The 13422-nt window shown below is 39.7% G+C and overlaps 1 protein-coding gene across 2 annotated transcripts in view; it reads left to right on the forward strand.

Moving 5' to 3' along the window:
• Nucleotides 1-13422, forward strand: part of tmem163a (transmembrane protein 163a) — a 287064-nt gene that overhangs the window by 166503 nt on the left and 107139 nt on the right. The window lies entirely within an intron of this gene.

Raw genomic sequence — 13422 nt, forward strand, 5'->3', positions numbered from 1 at the left:
AATGGAAAGACAGAGGAGAAAGAGAAGGAGAGAGAGAAGAGAGGGAGAGAAAGGGAAAACATAGAGAGTAGTTTCTTAGCTGAGCAAAGAGAGAGAGAAGAAAGGGAGAGAGAAGAGAGAGGAAAAAGAAAGAGAGAGAAGGTTCTTAGCTGAGCAAAAAAAAGAGAGAATTTGAACTTGAGAAGTTGCGACTCAGCAAAGTCAAGTTAACAGGATGGAGATTAAAAGAGAAGGTAGTGCTATATATAAATATGTGAAACCTCTGCCACATTTTGATGAGAAGCCTTCTTTATTTCATTTGAAAAATTGGCAAGGCAGATGGAGTGATCTGAAGATTTATCGGTAATGCTAGTTCAGACTAGACTGGTAGGCAGAGCTAGTGAGGTATTTGCCGTGCTGTCAGATGAGGTTTATGAAGAGGTTAGCAGGCTATTTTAAGTGCTTACAAATTGGTACTAGAAGCATAATAAACTGCAGTTCAGAAACACAAAGAAGGAACCGGGTCAGACTTATGTTGAATTTGAAAGAATTAAACATAGTCATTTTGATCGATTGCTGCATGCTTTGAAAATAGATAAGACCTTTGAGGCTCTAAGAGAGATTATTCTGCTAGAGGAGTTTAAAAACTCACTTCCAGAGATGGTAAGAATTTATGTGGAAGAACAGAAAGTTCAGGAAGTGAGAAGGGCAACCGAATTAGCAGATGAGTGCATGTTAATGCATCAGACAAGCTTCCGGCCAGAATTTCGGCTTGTGGGGGATAGAAGTTGGGAGAAAGGGAGATCCTATACAACTAAACCAAGAGTTGAGAGCGCTTTTAAAAATTTACCACAGGATAAAGAAGAGCTGAGGAGCTGCAAGAGCTCCTCAGCTAGGGCAGGGGCTGGGTATGGAGTTAATACCTGACCTCAACAAAGAATTCGCCTTGGTGGATAAAGTTTACTCAGAAAGAACAGGGAGAGAAGGACAAAAGGTAATAATTTTGAGCGATACAGGATTTAATCAGTCGCTAATAGTAAGGGATGAGCAAATGTGCAGTCTTTCTGATCTGTTACCCGAGAGTGTGGTAATTTGTGGGATACATTAACAGATATTTGGCATTCCCTTTGTAAGATCAGGTTGGAGTGCCAACTCAAGACTGAGGAATTTACAATGGGAGTAATTGATAGGGTGTCAGTTCCAGGAATTCACTTTGCTCTTGGGAATGATTTGGCTGGATCCAAGGTGAGAGTGATTCCTCTTGTTGTGGAGAAGCCCAACGAAACTAAAAAACTGAGGAATTACAGCAGAAATATCCTGGTATTTTCCCAGACTGTGTGGAAACCAGATCCCACTATCATAAGTCACAGCACAAAATAAAAAGTAAAGAGGAAGATCAACGAGTTGAGTTCAGTTAGCGGATACCCTGTTTGACGTAATGGTACAAGAAAGACCTGAACAGACAGGGGGTCAGACAGAAGTGTTTACTCCTGTAAGGATTAAGAGACTTGCAATAGCAAGACAAGACCATAAAAGTTGTATATGTGGACATGTATTCAGAAAAGGAGGCAGACAATATTTCAGAGTGTTTTTATCTGAAAGATAGAATGCTAAGATGGAAATAGAGACTACTGCAGGTTAGTGCAGGGGTGAAGTGGGCCGAAGTGAACCAGATTGTGTTACCAGTACCATACAGACAGGAAGTGTTACGGGTAGCACATGAACTATTTGTAGGAGGTCACCTCGGGGTATGAAACACTCAGGCTAAGGTACAAAAACATTTTTATTGGCCTGGAATGCAGAAGGGTGTGGTTCACTTTTGCCGTACATGTTATACATGCCAAATGGTAGGTAAGCCAGAGGCGGTAATAAATCAGCATCTTTGATGCCAATTCCCACATTTGAAGAACCTTTCACACGGGTTAGAATTGATTGAGTAGGTCCCCTCCCAAGAACTGAAAGTGGGAACCAGTACTTGTTAACCATAATGGATGTGTCTACCAGATTTCCGGAGGCAATTCCATTATAGAGCATCAAAGCAAAAAAGGTGGTAAAGGAGTTAGTAGATTCCTTACATGGTATGGGCTACCCAAAGAGATTCAGTTGGACCGAGGGTCAAATTTACTGCTAGGCTGTTTAAGGAGGTTACGGATTGCTGAGGTATACAACACTTTAAATCCAGTGTGTTTCATCCTCTATCCCAGGGAGATTTAGAAAGGTGGCATCAGACCTTGAGGACCATGTTGAGTGCATACTGTCAGGATTACCCGAATGTTTGGATAAAGATATCTCATTCGTATTGGTTACCATTAGAGATGCCCCAAACGATCTACTCAGTTCACTCCATATGAGATAATATTTCGGCATGAAGTGAGAGGCCCTTTGAAATTAATTGGAGGAAAATTGACAGGACCAAAGTCAGATATCTCACACTTAGATTATGTATTGGAGGTGAGGGAGAGATTAAATAGAGTAGGAGAGTTAGCTAAACAGCAGCTAAAGAGGGCTATAGAGTAGAATGAAGCACGTGGCAGATAAAAGCTCTGAGACTCAGATGTTTTCCCGACGGGAAGATGTGTTAGTACTGTACCCAGTGATAGCAGATCCTTTCAAGGCCAGGTTTAGTGGTCCCGATCAAATTGAGAAAAAGTTGAGTGAGGTGAATTATCTAGTAGAGATGCCAGATGGGGAAAAAAAAGGTATCGAGGATGTCATGTGAACATGTTGAAACCATATTATACTAGAGAGAAAGAACTGGAGAATCAGGTGTTAGTTACTGTCCCGCAGAGTGAGGAATCAAATCCAGGCGATGTGGATTTTGATATGCCTCAAAATAAATTTAAAAATGAAGTCCTTGAGAAGTGGGATAGGTTAATAAGCAAACTGTCTCAGGAGCACAGAACACAGATTTTGTTACTGCAATATAAGGACACATGTAAGAATCAGATGGGGAAGACTAATGCTATTGTACATGAAGTAGATGTAGGGAATTCTGCTCCAATAAAACAACACCCTTATCAGCTTAGTCCTTTCAAAGCCAGACATATCCAGATGGAGGTGGAGGCCATGGTCAACAAGAACATCATCGAAACAAGCTAGACCAAGTGGAGTTTGCCGATTATCTTAGTTCCAAACCAGATGGGACTCAACGATTCTGTGTGAATTGTCAGATGGTCAACATTGTTACAAAATTGGATTCATATCGAATTCCTAGATCGGAGGACTGTATCGAGAGAGGCGGACAAGCCGGTTACATAACCAAGTTGGACTTAATGCGTGGTTACTGGCATGTACCTTTCAGAGACGGCGAAAGAAATTTCTGCATTCGTAACCCCAAATGGGCTTTATCAGTTTAAAGTGATGCCCTTTGGAATGAAGAACGCACCTGCCACATTCCAGAGAATCATGAACAGAAAGTTGTGGCTGGGTTAACAAGCTGGGTTAACAAGCTGTGCAGTCTTTTTGGATGATATAGTGATCCTTAGTAAGTCCTTGAAAGATCACATGGTACAGTTGGCAGAACTCTTTGAACAACTATGAGAAGTAAAACTGGTGTAAACTCACATAAAACTGAATTTGCGAAAGCAGAGATGACATTCTTAGGACATAACATCGGTCATGGAAGCTTGACCCCATGGAACGCAAAGAGGAAGGCAATCAAGGAATTTCCATGACCAATCTCGAAGAAAGAGGTGCTTTGATTCTTAGGACTTAGCGGATTCTATCGGAAGTTTGTTCCAAATTTCAGCATTGGAGTGGCACCGTTAACCAATTTGCTGAAGAAGACACAAAGTTTCGGTGGACAGAACTATGCCAGGAGGCATTCAACCATCTGAAAGCCACTTTAACCACCAAACCAGTTTTATCTACACCAAACTTTTCAAAAACTTTTAAAGTTGTCATCGATGCTAGTGACATAGGAATTGGAGCTGTACTCCTACAGGAAGATGAGGATGGGATTAAACTGCTAGTGGTTTACTTTTTGAAGAAGATCAACACTGCAATTGCAAAACAGCTATTGAGTTTGGTACTAGCCTTACAACATTTTATTGTGTATGTCACAAAAGATGTGTCAGAGATGGCTGTGTGCACAGATCACAATTCACCTACGTTCTTAGAATGATTTAAAGACAAGAGTATGAGACTATTTCATTGGAGTATTCTGTTACGGACTTTTAATTTAAAAATCATACATGTGGGTCGTAAGAATGTAATTGCAGATGCATTATCGCAGATTTAACTGATAGAGTTTAGATGAGATTTGTATTTATTTAATGTTTTACACACACATATATATATATATATATATAGAGGAAGTTAAGTTATATGGAAGAAGTTAAGGTGAACTTATATTAGAGTTATCTGTATGTTAGGATAATATGTTTACAAACTGGAAAACAAAACATTTTTTCATTATGATAGTTCATTTTTTTCTTTAAGTGGGGAGGCATTATGAATATGTGGGTATATGTTCCTTTAACAGAGTTAAAAGCAGAACTACTGACAGCACCAAGTGTTCTGAAAACAAAAGTAACATTTGTTTAACCAACTTGATTAGCTGGTTACCTGGAAGTGACAAAACAAATTTGAATTTGGCCAATCAATTTAAACTATACCCCAAAAAATACCGAACTCCAATCCAGTTTGAATTTCGTATATTGACAATCTTAAAAACCAATTACACAATCCAGTGCTTTGGGGGTTAAAACCAGGGAAAATTGAACATAAGGGAGGAGAACTGCCAGGCCACCAGCATGTAAAAAGACTGCCTGAAAAATAGCTCTCTTAAAGGCACCTTTATCGATCAGTGACTTGCGAAGCAGAATCCCCTAGAAGAAGAAAAGAAGACAGGAATACAGAGAAAACTGAAAGCTGTCTGGTTTGGAGATAAGAAATTTTGTTTTGTAAATCTTAATTGGGAATTTTATCAGACTGGTATTGTGGAAGTGCAAGGTAAAAGATAGGTTAGAGGAAGGAGTTGAAAATAGTTGTTAGTTAATCATTCTCTCTTATACTTTACCAAATAAAGTTGTTAAATTTTAGTGTAAATAATACTTGATCCCTCGAATTTTCACAGATTACTGCACGGGATAAATCTTTACTGTGTTGCTGCTTTTATTAAGCAGGAGTGTTTACCCCATGTCTTAACAAATGTGAGGTGCTGCATTTTGGAAAGGCAAATCTGGGCAGAACTTGTGCACTTAATGGTAAGGTCCTGCTGAGCAAAGAAACCTTGGAGTGCAGATTCATAGTTCCTTGAACGTCAAGTCTCAGGCAGATTGGATAATGATGAAGGCATTTAGTGTGCTTTCTTAATTAGTCAGAGCACTGAGTCTAAGAGTTGAGAGGTTGTGTTGTGACTGTAACAAGACATTGGTTAGACCACATTTGTAATATTGTGTGCAATTCTGGCCTCCCTCTGATGGGAAGGATGTTGTGAAACTTGAAAGGGTTCTGAAAAGATTTACAAGGATGTTACCAAGGTTGGAGGACTTGAGCAACAGGGCGAGGCTGACTTGGCTGGTGCTGTTTTGCCTCGAGCATCGGAGGCTGAGGGGTGACCTTTTAGAGGTTTATAAAATCATGAGGGGCATGGATAGAGTAATTAGACAATGTCTTTTCACTGCAGTGGGGGAGTCCAGAACTAGAGGGTATAGATTTAAGGTGAGAAGGGAAAGATTTAAAGGACCTAAGTGTCAACATTTTAATGCAAAAGATGGAATGAAGTGTATGGAATGAAGTGCTAGAGGGAGTGCTGGAGGCTAGTACAATTACAACATTTGAAAGGCAACTGGATGGGTACATAAATAGGAATGGTTTAGAGGGATTATGGGACAGGTGCTGGCAAATGGGACTAGATTAATTTAGGATATCTGGTCAGCGTGGACGAGTTGGACTGAAGAGTCTGTTTCTGTGCTGTACACCTCTATGGCTCTAAGTTTTCCAATAAAGTTATTACTTAACTCTTCTTTCTTTTGTATTTTGACTGATGTAAGAATAAATTATGTTTTACTTCCTGCCTGGTAGTTTGATCAGCCGAATTGAATCTAGAACACTTGCTTTTAAATGTAAGAAAAAGTTGGGGTCTAGACAAACTTCTTAATATATTTTGTGTGGCTTTGGTCTTCTGCATAGCATATTGTTGGGATTGTCAAAGCCGATAACCTTTGCACTATTCAGTGCTTTCAGTCTTTTCTTGCTCTCATATAGAGTGAATTGAATAGTTTAAAGACTGGCATCTTTGATGGTGGGGACCTCAGATGGAGGTTGAGTTGGATCATCCAATTGGCAATTCTGGCTGAAGATGGATGTAAATACTTTAGCCTTGTGTTTTGCACTGACGTGTTCGCCTCCCCCATCAGTGTGGATGGGGATGTTTGTGAAGCCTGCATCTCTTGTGAGTTGTTTAGTTGTTCCAAATGGATGTAGTTGAGCTGAAGAATTTAAATCTGATCTGTTGGTTGTGGGACTGCTAAATTCTATCTGTCCATTACTGGCAATGCTCACTTGATACTTCAAAAATATCAGCCCTATTTCAAAGACCTGACTGAATTTCTGACTTTATTACAGTGATATTGAAATGGTTGAAGAGAGTAAAGGGAGAAGTTTTGACAGCAGGCAAGTCCAAATTACAAATGTGCAGCAAATTGAGATACAGCCAAATGTGGATGGAAGGAATCATGACTCAAAGTAAGATCAGAGAGAGAAGGAAGATGGGAAGGTGCACAGACAAAAAAATTGAATAATTTTTGAATTATTTGAATTACTTGAAAAAGTAAACTAAACTGGGACAGCAAGGACTGACTCTCAGTGCGGGATCAAAAATTCAAACAACAGCAGGAGAGTGAGAAAGAAACGTCATTTATATCCATGAGCAATGCCAACTAATATGTCTTTGTAGACCTGAAATTACTTGGTTTAATAATTATGTTACCATATATGCCTGTTTTAATTTATATTTGCAGCCCTGCCATTGACTTATTCCTATTATGGAAAGGATGAAATATTAGATGTACTGTGTCAATCAATTGTGTTGCCGCATTATGACAACACTGACTGGTTTCTCTGGAGCAGCATTGTTATAAATAAAACAAGTATCTTCTATAGCAGTACAAATATCAGTTACTCTAGAATTCAACATGCAAAGCAATAATCCAAAGCAAGGAATTATTGCAAGTAGTAATCTATACATTGTCAGATGTCTTTGTAAACCATATACTTTCCACTTGAATCTGAGACAAGGTGGCAATGCTAATGTTTTTCTTTGCATCCTTAGATGATGTAGCTTTATTCTGTTTTTCTCTTTAGGATGTTGAAACAATCTGTCACTGCTACATTAATATATGTATGCAAAGAGATTGACTAGTTAGATAAACTCATTGTGGCACCCTTTAGAGTTGAGTACCATTTATCAGTGGAGCCTTGTGGGGCGATAATTGTGTTCCTATCTTTGGTAAAAGTCCCACCATCCCAAAGGTGTTCTATGATATTTCTGTATAGTTTTAAATAATGTCAGGTCTGTGGCACTGTGGTTGTGTTCCTACCTGAACACTGGATTTTATTTCAGGGGCGAACATATTGTGTGGAATTTTATAAGACCCTGAGTGATGTTGGCTATGGTAAGATTTGTGGCAAAAGCATGTGAAAAGCCTTACTCCCCTGGAGGTGTATCATAATTTGTCTAAAATGATTGAGTATAAATGACTTGTTGAACAATCAACTTATCTGCAGCTACAATCAATCTTATTATTTGCAAACTAAGAAACTTATCCAAGGTTTTTGAAGAATAGGAGCAAGCCAATCCCATCTGAAATTGGGCAGTACTCTAGCTGAGCTAAACATGAAGAATGGGAAAATGAGACCTGCTTCCAGTTTAACTGACAAAGACCTACTGCCACATTAACCTTGTTTTCTTCATGCTGCAGTGGAACCCCACCTGAAGGGGAATGCTCTTTCAGAAACTGGCAGCTTCTTTTAAGATTTTGTGAGCTGTTTTTAATTTTGTTTTGTGCTATAAAATTACAATGCAGGACTAATCAAAAGAGATACAAAATGTAATTGCCCAAAAGCCCAATGTAGACCATCTACATTTTGGTAGCTTAATGCATGAGTCATTCCTGAACATTTGAAATTCAACTACAGGAGCAAACATATACAGCAAAATCTTATAGGAGTCTGAGTGACATGGGAAATTATGTGACTTGTGACAGAATGGTGCAAGAAGTCCAGAGAAGCCTATTTAAACATTGGGAGCATCTCGTACTATCTTTTATGTTTTAGACAAATGGCATAACAAATGTCTCATTTGACACCAGCAAATTGCAAATTAAGGGGATTATGGCTTGTTAAACACCTTGTTGATGACCAAATTTGCTTCATTAATATTTAGGTTCTCACCTTACCAAAAGCTAGAAGTCAAGTGAACTTGACCTGGTCCTTGGCACTGCCTTCAGTAATAGACACCAAGGCCCCAGAAGAGATCAGAAACATGGATGTGGCCTCAATGCTTAAATAAAGCAATGCTACTTCTTGTAGAATTTTGCAGAACACTTCTCAATTTATTAGGGCAGTTGATCACAAGTAAGGACTGTTGGGCACAGTCTTTGTGTCCCTAACTCTGGGTCAGAAGTCCCACATGTATCAGATATGTCACAATGTGTCGAAAGACGTTGTTTAAATACCTATATGTTACATTTGTGGGAAGGATTTGTAGTCTGAATGTGCATGGCTGTGAATATCTATATGTTTGAGATGCTGTCGCCCAAGTTTCTCTATGCAAGCCTCCAATCTAATGAATCTTCACTGAACAGTCTCCAATGAAATAAGATTTTTTTAAAAGATGATGAAAACTGGTCACAGTGCTCCAGATGTGGTCTTTGGAGTAGAGAAAGGTTCATTGTGCACATCAAGGAGACCAAACATAAGCTTATAGTACAGATCACCAAGCATCTCAGCCGGGCCCGCAGGGGCCAACTGGAACTACCAGTCGCAGTCTATTTTAATTCCTCTTCCCACTCTCTTCCCAACATGACCATCCTTGGCCTCCTCCATTGCCACAATGAACCAAACCACAAATTGGAGAAACAACACCTCATCTTCTGCCTGGACAGCCTACAGCCCAGAGGACTAAACATTGAGTTCTCCAACTTTAAATAACTGTCCTTCCCATCCCCCAACTCCCTTCCCAGCTCCTCCCCCTCCCTTCCACTCCTCCTTGCCACCAACTGGATTCACTCTTCCATTGATCAATCAGGTCTTACCTCTACCTGTCTTCACCTATCCCCACTTCACCACCCTGCTCCCTTTATCTGCAGCTCCCCTTATACCCATCCCCAGTCCTGAAGAGTGGTTACATCCAAAATGTTGACTTCTCCATCTCCTGATGCTGCTTGGCTTGCTGTGTTCTTCCAGCTTCCTGCCTGTCTACTTTTGTGGATGTCCAGTTGGTAAATTAGATCTTTTCACTATCGTGGTATTAGATGATTGTTGTTTTCTTAGCATTATCTTTTCTCACTGATATTGACAATTCTTGTTTCGCAGGCTGCCTTGCTATCTGAACAATGTCAGTTAAAGATTTGTCAGTAAACTCAATGGATTGTACGGATCCTTCTTGTTCTTGAGACAAGCTGTTCTGCTATAATATGTATTTCTTCAATGGGAATTGGCTTTAACGTGATTGAAGAATTTAGACTGTTATTTATGGAATGCAGACGTGGCTATAATGCGATTCCAATCAAGAGTGTGGTGCTGGAAAAGCACCATCATCAGGAAGGGCTTATGCCTAAATATCGATTCTCCTGCTCCTTGGGTGCTGCCTGACCTGCTGTGCTTTTCCAGTACCACACTCTGGGCTCTGATCTCCAGCATCTGCAGTCCTCACTTTCTCCTATAATGCGATTCTAGCCCCATTAGTTTAAATGGCACTGCTATTGTGTGATATTCTTATAACCCAAGATCTCACGAGAAGTGAACTATCACGTTATATCAGAACCGACTGTATTTGCTTCTACTGGCAATGTTTGCTCATTTTTTCATCTGAACTTTCTTCAGTAGTGATTAAAATGGAAACATTTCCACCAGTTCTGAAAAGTCACATATTCTTCCTGTTCATAGAATGTAGCATTCTTTATGCCAACATAGGTAATATTAATAGATTCTTCCTTCACCATAAGTCTGAAATGCACAATTAAATCTTCACATGGCTGTTGCTTCACTGGCTGATCAGCAAGTTTGATTCTGAACTAATTATTCTCTGGAAACTGATCAAACTCAAGCTTCTATTACAAAATCATGGGGATTGGTTAGCTAAGCTGCCAGATTTGCAATGCAGATTGTCGCCATGCCGACTGAGGTCACTATGATTGACCGTCCTTGCCTGAGATATGGTAACCCTCAGGTTAAACCACCAACCACTGTCTCTATCTCTGTCTCTGTCTCTCTCCAATGGGATAGTGGTACAGTGATGACTTTACTATATTTTACTTTTTACTGCAAGGATATTAAGGTTAAGACACACTTGAAGGCTCAAAAATGAGAAGTATTAATTGTGAATAACATATATTTTCAACTCTCTTATGCTCCTTACATTGTCAAGTCATTTGTGGCATGCTTTTATTCCTGGAGAATGTAGTCTCATCTCAGTAAGCTACAACTTTTGTTTCTTCAGCTATGGTATTGGTCTGCTCGACCAATGACACTTGTCCATAAGCTTGTAACGGCATCAGATTGGGTGGAACCTAATGCACTGTCCAACTCTAACCCTTTGAAAACCATAGCTTTATACAACACTACTGAGTATCAGAACTAGATTTTTTTTCAGTTTTGACCTGAAAGTTAGTCCAACCTTATAGAAATGTGCCAATATTTGCAAATTTGTATGTGATAGTGTTTATATCCAGTCAATGTGATTAGATTAGATTAGACTTACAGTGTGGAAACAGGCCCTTCGGCCCAACAAGTCCACACCGACCCGCCGAAGCGAAACCCACCCATACCCCTACATTACCCCTTACCTAACACTACGGGCAATTTAGCATGGCCAATTCACCTAACCCGCACATCTTTGGACTGTGGGAGGAAACCGGAGCACCCGGAGGAAACCCACGCAGACACGGGGAGAACGTGCAAACTCCACACAGTCAGTCGCCTGAGTCGGGAATTGAACCCGGGTCTTCAGGCGCTGTGAGGCAGCAGTGCTAACCACTGTGCCACCGTGGTTTTAATCTAATTTTTTTATCTTATTAATATTGTCTGCAAGTTGCTTAAATTTCAGTTGAGACAACTTGATAATTTTATTTTAAGTACTGTTTTAAAAAACCGCAGGTGATTTGTGCGGTTGTGAGATTAAAGACCAAAATAATTTTACCATGGAACTTTCTCAGCATGACCTTTGTACGTATCAAGTACATTCTGCTTCTCTGTCAAATTATTCAGTCTTTCAATCATTTTGATGTGTGACATTAACAATGTCTAAATATAAAATTGTTGCTACATTGCTCAGTAATGGTTTCCATGGAAAATGTCATGCTTTAAGGAACTTGCAGAATGGATAAAATGTATTTGCTTGCTGTAGCACATCAGATGAAGTGGTAACAGATTTTTAATCAATAGGACACCTTCTAACATATCTCTGACATCTGACTGATCCATTATCCTAATCAGCCAACATTTATCACAAAAAGGAGAATTCCTTGTTTTTCTAAGTCTTTCCAGATAAATAATTTTGACTTCTGGGTAATCCACTGCTAATTTATATATAATGCTTATTCTATTTAATTTAAAAAAGCTTTCATGGGATTTACTTTGCTTAGTATTAAGTTTTTTTAAAATATAAAATCATGTGCACATATTTAATATTAATCTTAAATCTGTGTCCTGTGGTTCTTGACCCATCTATCTTTTCCATATAAACCTTTCATGATTTTGAATATTTCTATCATATCTCCTCTCAACCAACTAAGCACACTGCTTACTGGTTGCTAGCTGCCAGTTTATTGAAGTGTTGATGGAATTGTTATGTTTTCAGAATTCTTCTTGATATTGCCTTGCAGTCAGTTATAGAATTACAAAACCAGTGCCAATTTGTTCTGTGCAGCAAACTGTCTGTAAGTACACCTCATGGAAATTGCATTCTCATTGCATGAGTTTTACCTGATAGAAATGGAGATGGTTGTGGCTGTTGGAGGACAGTCATTGCATTCTGTATGACACCTCCACAGGAGTTCGTCAGGGTAGTATCCTTGGCCCAACCATCTTCAGCTGCATCACTGACCTTCCATCCATCCTAAGGTCAGAAGTGGGAATGTTCACCAATGATTGCATAATGTTGAGCCCCATTTGCTATTCCTCAGATACCAAAGCAGTCTGTATCCAAATGTACCAAGACCTGGACAATAGACAGGCTCACACTGTAAAGTAGAAAGTAACATTTGCACGACTGAAATGTCAGGCAATGACAGTTTCAAACAAGAGGGAATCTAACCACAACTTCTTGACATTTAATGGCATTGTCGTTACTGATAGTAATATATAATGGTAATTGCCATTACCATTATTGAAACCCTACCATAACTTCCTGGTGGTTATCATTGACCAGAAACTAGACTAGCCATATAACTATACAGGCTACAAGAGGTTAGGAACCGTGCAGAAAGCAACTCACCTTCTGACTCCCAAAGCCTGTCCACTACCTACAAGTACAGCTCCAACAACACTTAATGCTTGACCATGATCCAGGACAATGCAGCCTACTTGATTGGAGCCATATCCATAAACATGCTCTACATCCACCACCATTGCTCAGTAGCAGCAGTGTGTACCATCAACAAGATGCACTACAGAAATTCACCAAAGCTCATTATAAAGCTTCTAAACCCAAAACCAATAACGTTTAGAAGGACGATGGTAGCTGATATGTAGGAACACTACCACCTGCCAGTTCACCTCAAGACCACCATCCCTTGAGTATCATTGTGTCAAAATCCTGAAGCTCCATCCCTAAGGCCATTGTGAGCCTACCTGTGCCAAATAGACTGTACCTTGTCAAGAGTAACTCAGGATGGACAACAAATGCTGGCCAACACCACACACATTCCATGAATGAATTTAAGAATAGATGATTTGGAGAGAACAATTTTGGGCTTGAAAGAGTAAATTTAATTCAGACTACAATTTCCAGCAGTCCAGTTGAAGTCAAGGGCCCCAGGTCCATGGGACCACAAGCTCCTCTCCAAACCACTCACCATCTTGACTTGAGTGAGGGTTTTAGGATGGCGGGATTTCTCTTCCCATCTAAAGATTGGCACTGGTACTGTTTCAGTGAGCATTAATTACTGGATTCTGTCCATCACTTGAGTTGAGATCTGCCAGCCAATTGCATTGGTCAGAACCTCTCTACCTCCTGCAAGACCTGAAGCTGTTGTGAACAGGACACAGTAGAAAATC

This window comes from Hemiscyllium ocellatum, chromosome 7, assembly GCF_020745735.1.
Source record: "Hemiscyllium ocellatum isolate sHemOce1 chromosome 7, sHemOce1.pat.X.cur, whole genome shotgun sequence".
NCBI lineage: Eukaryota > Metazoa > Chordata > Chondrichthyes > Orectolobiformes > Hemiscylliidae > Hemiscyllium > Hemiscyllium ocellatum.